The sequence below is a fragment of the Lactuca sativa genome, chromosome 9 (genome assembly GCF_002870075.4).
Source record: "Lactuca sativa cultivar Salinas chromosome 9, Lsat_Salinas_v11, whole genome shotgun sequence".
Lineage (NCBI taxonomy): Eukaryota > Viridiplantae > Streptophyta > Magnoliopsida > Asterales > Asteraceae > Lactuca > Lactuca sativa.
In genome coordinates, this window is record NC_056631.2 from 156829507 (window position 1) to 156835975 (window position 6469).

General features: G+C 33.0%; 1 non-coding gene across 1 annotated transcript; it reads right to left on the reverse strand.

Annotated features, from left to right (window-relative positions):
• Positions 1-5515: 5515 nt before the first annotated feature.
• Positions 5516-5623, reverse strand: LOC111884554 (small nucleolar RNA R71). Its single transcript, XR_002847815.1, has one exon. It is a non-coding gene; the product is annotated as a small nucleolar RNA R71 (small nucleolar RNA).
• Positions 5624-6469: the final 846 nt, after the last annotated feature.

The following is a 6469-nucleotide window of genomic DNA, read 5'->3' on the forward strand; positions in this document are numbered from 1 at the left end:
GGAGCTATCTCTCTACCTATATAAGAATACTATTCCTGGTATTTATAGGTAAACTCAACCCAATAAACATCTGAAGAGGGTAAGCCAAATATCACATCCAAGGAGAACTTTACATCCGAACATTCTCTTCCTCAAAGTTAGGAATGGATGACTCAGCTTCAATCTACAAATGAGCAACAATCGATCAAGACCAACTCCCCATTGAAGCCACACCGGTCTTGAAATCCCTTTCGAAAATGAATATCCAAAGAGCTTTCGAATACCCATATCAATTTTCTCCCCTTTTCATAATCGAAATGAGATTATAAAACTTCCAAAAGGGAATAAGAAACGCTTAGTGACAAAAATAAAACGATTAAATTATGAGAAAATCCAAAAAAAAATATGCCAATTCTTCAAAACTTTAACTTCCCAGTCTTGAAAATAAACACAAATAGTTCATAAACCACGAAAATATCTTGCCCCAATAACAATCTCAAAAAGCCAAGAGAAAATCTTCAAAAATTGTGAAGATTTCGACTTCAGGGTTAAAGTTGTTAAAATTCTAAAACTCTAGTAACTAAATCTGAAAAACTGCCAACATCTTCCCTTTTGCCTGTTCCATTTGCAAGAAAAAATGAAATTGGGTAGAAACTGCCATTTTTGCAACAACTTTAGGGACCAGAAATGAAAAAACTATTTCATCTTCCCAATTTACCACAGTTGCAAAAAGTTGTGACTTTGAGTAGAAACTGACATTTTCGCATAAACTATAGGGAAGTGAAATGAAAAATGAGTGACCATCTTCCCCAAACATCCAAATTCGAAAATGCCTAGCTTATTCGATTCGAGAACTTGTAATTCGAGTTCGTTACACGTTTGCTTCTTCAAACCATAACATATGCAAATATCATCATCACCAATTTCGATTTCGACCCTCATGCTTTTATTTTTGATAATTCATCTTCTTTTTCAAGATTCTATCCCAGATAATTAACCATCAACCCTTAAATGACAAAGCATTAATAATCCGTGAATAGTTTTCGAATCCACTTGCTTCGTTCCGATTGCGAATATCTCAGTTGACTCGATATCAAGTACCATTTGCGAAAATCCAATACTCGTAAAAATTTTCTTGTCGAATATCAAGTATCCTACTTATTGTCGAGTACCTCATTTTCACAATCAAGAATCGAACTTAACTCGATATCGAGAATCCAGTAATAAAGACTATTCATTCTTGATGCCGATTATCCCATCTTCAAAAATCAAAGCCCAATAGTGAAAATCCAATACTCATTACGAATTCTTCCCGCTTAAAATCCAAAATCAACATTGACATTGAAACTCTTCTCCAGTCCATCACTTAGTCGATACAACAACAAATCGACTTTCACAAAATCAAACAATTGATAACAACCCATCAAAAATCAAATACAACTGCTATGTCTTTCAATTTTGACATCATCAAAAAAATTACTAATTTCTAGTTGCGAGTTCCTTCATCGAGAATGCACATGATTTTGGCTATTGAAACTTGAAATAAACCATTCAATAACAAACCCTTGCTAATTTCAATATCGAAATCAAGTAAATCGAAATCATCAACTGCACCTTCTTGATATTCAATAGTCAATAGCAATTCCCAAGACCATTAAATGAATAGCAACCTTTTCAGCTTTAACCATAGATAGTTGTCACCTATCTTCTTTATTCTCAAAAATTGAAACGACTCTTTCCCAATTAACACAAAATTTTATGAATCCATTTTTCAACACTTGAGAAAGCTTCTTAAAAATTCTTCTTCCTTCCAACAAATAAGAATCATATGTCGAAAATTCAACATCATTCACTTGTGAATAGAACAAATTTCTTGGCTCTTTGTTTGGAACTAAAAAATGTACAAACTTCATAGTGTACCACCCATGAGACTTCTTCTCGTTTCTCTAATAAAGAAATTCATCATCATTTAGAATTCGAGAATGTTTAACATTTTTTACTTTAAAATTCGACACTTTAGCAACATTTGAAGAATTTTCTTGGGAATCCAAATTTTCATCTTAGATTTCGACATCAAACCAACATTTTAAGAACTTTTCTTAGGAATCCATATTTTCTTGGTTTTACTCTTCTCTTCTTCTTCTTCTTCTTCTTCTTCTTCACCTTTTTTCACCATTTTTTATTATAAAGATTCAGAATCAAAAGAAATAACATCCTTCGCAACTTTGACATTATTCATTTGAATCAAATCCCTTGGGGTTTGATACATTTGAACTTCATGAACTTTGGGTTTTCTATATGGTATCATACCTTCAAACAAATCACTTAAACATGATGATTATTTAGTTTTAGTTCCAATAAAGCAATTTTTTTACAACAACAGATTCACTATAATCACTTTCACAATCACTTTTATTATTTGTGATCTCTTCAACAAGAACAAAATCACGAATATCAACATGAACATTTTGAGCTTTCTTATTTTCTAGAAAATCAAGAAAATGAAGAAGAAGAACACTATGAACATCTTCAAGAGCACCTTTATGAACTTCATGAACATCTGGATAAAATGCAAGTACATTGAAACCATATGTGCACGCATCAAGACGAATTCCAATTATGATTTCATCTTCTTTCATGATAAGTAGCAATCAATCGATCAAGAAAAACTTTATGATTTTAATGATTAATATGATAACCGATTAATTTTCCATGCTTCTCGTTTTCACAAAAAGAAATGAGTAAATATTCTTTAACGAATCCAATAGTCAAGGAATAAAGAAGATATTTAAAGGTGTAGGTGTATGGATGACCTTTTTCCAATACAAAACTTTCTCAGTAATTGTTTCTTCCATTTTAGACTAGCAATCAAAAAAGATCACATGATTTTGGATATTTTGGGAGAGAGAATATGAATCTAACAAGAACTTTAGAGAGAGAAAACCAATCTGAAATAAGTTCTAAGAGAGAAAACAAATCTGAATGAACTTCTAGAGAGAGAAAAAACGAATTCAACAAGAGTTCTAGAGAGGGAAAATCAAATTTAAATCAAAACCAAGGATAAAATTCAATTTCTAGAATGAGAACAGTCTCAAAATAGAAAACTTACAACATTGAAGTTTGATGTAAGATTCACCAAATCAGATTGTCATCTTGGATCAATTTCTTGAAAAAATTGTTAAACCTGCAAGTACCCGCTCTGATACCACATGTAGGATCCCAAAATAGATGACGAATGCAGAATAGTAATGATCAATGTGAATAAAACATAATGAAGAACATACAATTTAAATAATTCTATGTTTAAGCTCAATTAGTCTAGAAAGATGATTACAAAGTGGTTCATGTAAAAATTCTCACTAGACTAAATCTCACACTTACATAAAATGGGTACAATCTCTCTACCTATACAAGAATACTATTCCTAGTATTCATAGGTAAGCTCAATCCAATACACATCTAAAGAGGGTATGCGAAATATCACATCCAAAGAGAACTTTGAACCCCAACACTAAGTCAACAAAAGGCAAAGAAGTCAAGATTTCTGAAGCCCATTGCATAGGGATTTCATGCCATGCCGTGGTGATTGGAAGATTCATGACCAATGAAGATGAATTAGAGCATATGTGTGGAAAAAGATCACCACTTTGTGGAGCCTTTTTTCCACGAAGTGGGAGGTAGAATTACGTAAAGTATAAGTATTCGGTTTTATGTTGAAAGAGGGGACTTCTGGCCGATTTTATGGAGAAGGATTACGACAAAAACCCTATGGAAAGTGTATTGAAGATCAGAAATTGATTGGAGGTTAATAGTTGAAGTGATCTAGAAGAAAACAACATTGATCTATTTAGTTTTCCAACTTTAATCATGTCTAGTCTAAGTTACATGGATTTTGTGTGTTTCTCTGTAACGATGAGAGGCTAAAAACCTTTTACTTTCGTTGGTGAAGGTGAACCCTGTGAACTATGTGTTGATTTTTATTTTATGATTAATTATTGTTGGTTTTCTAGTGTTGATAAATCGAAACGTTACATGTTCTACTTCTAGTCATTGATTGCCTTGATATAAGTTTAGCATACAAATGATCATTCTGTTTGTATGAACTTGATTACCTAGTGGTTTAGGATCATTAAATTGATAGAGCTAGGGTTGAACAAATCTTAGATGAGGAAATCGAAGCTAGTAACTTTAACTGTGTTAGAGAATATCATTGATCCATAATTTATGCTTGGTTGCTTGGCTTGATCATTGAAAAGTAACACTTAGATTTATTGTACATAGCCAAATTCATATTAATATAGATTTTATGTTTACTTGTGCTTAATCATAACATAGTAAGTTATAAATTGGTAATAACTAGGCATTTGATCATAATAACTAGTTTCTTAATAATTTGGTAACCATCAATAGTAATTTAATTAGAAATCAACCATATGTAAAAGGGCGGATTTAGATCTAACGAAAGTACTCTATAATATTGAATTTGATAGTTTTCTTTACTTAGTTTAGTTATTTGATTTAAGTTCTTATGATCTTGAAAAATCAGAAAAAACCCCATTTTAAGTTTGTTTCCTAGTTTAGCTTTTAATAATTATTTTATTAATTAAATTTCATTCCCTATGTTCGACACCCAACTTACCTAAGCTATTCTATAATCTGACTAGGTACACTACATATGGGTGCATATATTAGTTAAGTGGTTAGGTTTATAAATTTAAAACTAGGTAATATATAAAAAGCATATCAAGCTTTTAGGGCTGTTGCCGGGGAACGACTTATTTTTTTTAGTTTAATTACTTTTAGTTCTCGATCATTTGTGTGGAATTTATTTCACATAACGTTATCTTTCTTTCATTTTATACTTTTCTTATTTTTAATTTTATATCCCTATAGTGACCATGTTGTGGCAATTCTTGCCCAAGTCGTGGATATCGTTCAGATAGTTTAGGTTTTTATTATTTTTTGTTCTTTTTATGCATTTGTTTCTTGTTTTATTGCAGATACTTTATGACCCGAGCATCATCATCTAATACAGTACCTGGATTTGAAGATCCCGAGTCTCTTCCTATTAAAATCAACAAGGAAAAAAGAAAAGAAAAAGACGAACTAAATGAAAAGTAAAACAGACCGAAGAAGAAAGCAAACAAGAAGATGAGACGGCTAACATAGCAGAGATGACTATGGAGGAGTATAAGAAATGGATGCGTGATAACAGGTCGGGTCTTGTGCAACCCGAAATTCGAAACACCACCAACTTCGAGCTAAAGGGGCACATACTTTCTATTTTAAAATATATCCCATTCTACGGGAAGGTTCACAAAGATGCTTACAAGCATATCGACAAAGTGAATGACATTACGAACTACTTCAATGTTCCCAATGTTCCTCCTGAAATGATGTTGTTTTGAAAGCTTCCGATAACTTTTAAAGGAGAAGAAAAAGATTGGATTAAAGCACTTCCATGCCGGATCTGTCACCACTTGGGAAAAACTTCGTCAAGAGTTCATCCAACAATTCAACCGACCATAAAGGTTTCAAAACTAAAGGCGAACATCTCCAACTTTGAATAAAAAGGCGGTGAATCCTTGTATGAAGCATGGGACAGGTATAAGCGGTTGTTGAGAAATTTTCCACAACATGCCCTCAATGTGCAACATGAGGTCTCAATCTTTTAAGAAGGGGTGAACGTAACCACATGACAACTCCTTGACTATGAAGGACCACTAACAAAGAAGCCTCCTGCAACAATTAAGGAGTTTTCCAAATATTCAAGGGAGTATCACAACCCTCGTGAGGATAATACAATATAATAAAAAGTTATAAATGAAGCTTCTAAAGATATGGTTGCGATGATGGCAAAGCTAGAATCCATGGACCAAAGAATGACGAAGATGGATCAATATATACATTCCATACGAGTTGGGTATGAAAATTGTAATGAGCCGCACCTGAACAAAGATTGTGATTTATATAAGAATGGGAACTAAAAGCACAAGTATAATACTCAAGTGATGACTAATATGATGAAGACTGGAGAAAACCTAAAAAGTAGTGGTTACCTTACGATGAGTACAAGAAAGCCAATGTTGAAAACTTTAGGTAAACCGATCGAGGTTTTTATCAAAAAGAACAACCACTGCCCGAGAACAAATCCGAGTTCGAGTCGATTTTGCATGTTTTGCAGCTGTTTCAAAGAAAAGACATGACACAACTGACGCTATCATAAGAAACCAATAGGCTGCCATTAAGAACATCAAAACTTAATTGGGTCATTTGACCAAAATCGTAAACGAGTGATTACCACCTAAAATTCCAAATGAAAATCCTCAATCTCATGTGATGTCGATATATACTTAAAAAGAGGTTAAAACTAAGCCATTTTGTGATGTACAAAACAACTAACAGACACCCGGATCCACAACCAAAAGATGTAGAGCCTGAAGCAAAAACAGAAAAGTCTTCTGCCTAGTGCCCATGACGTGGGGACCAC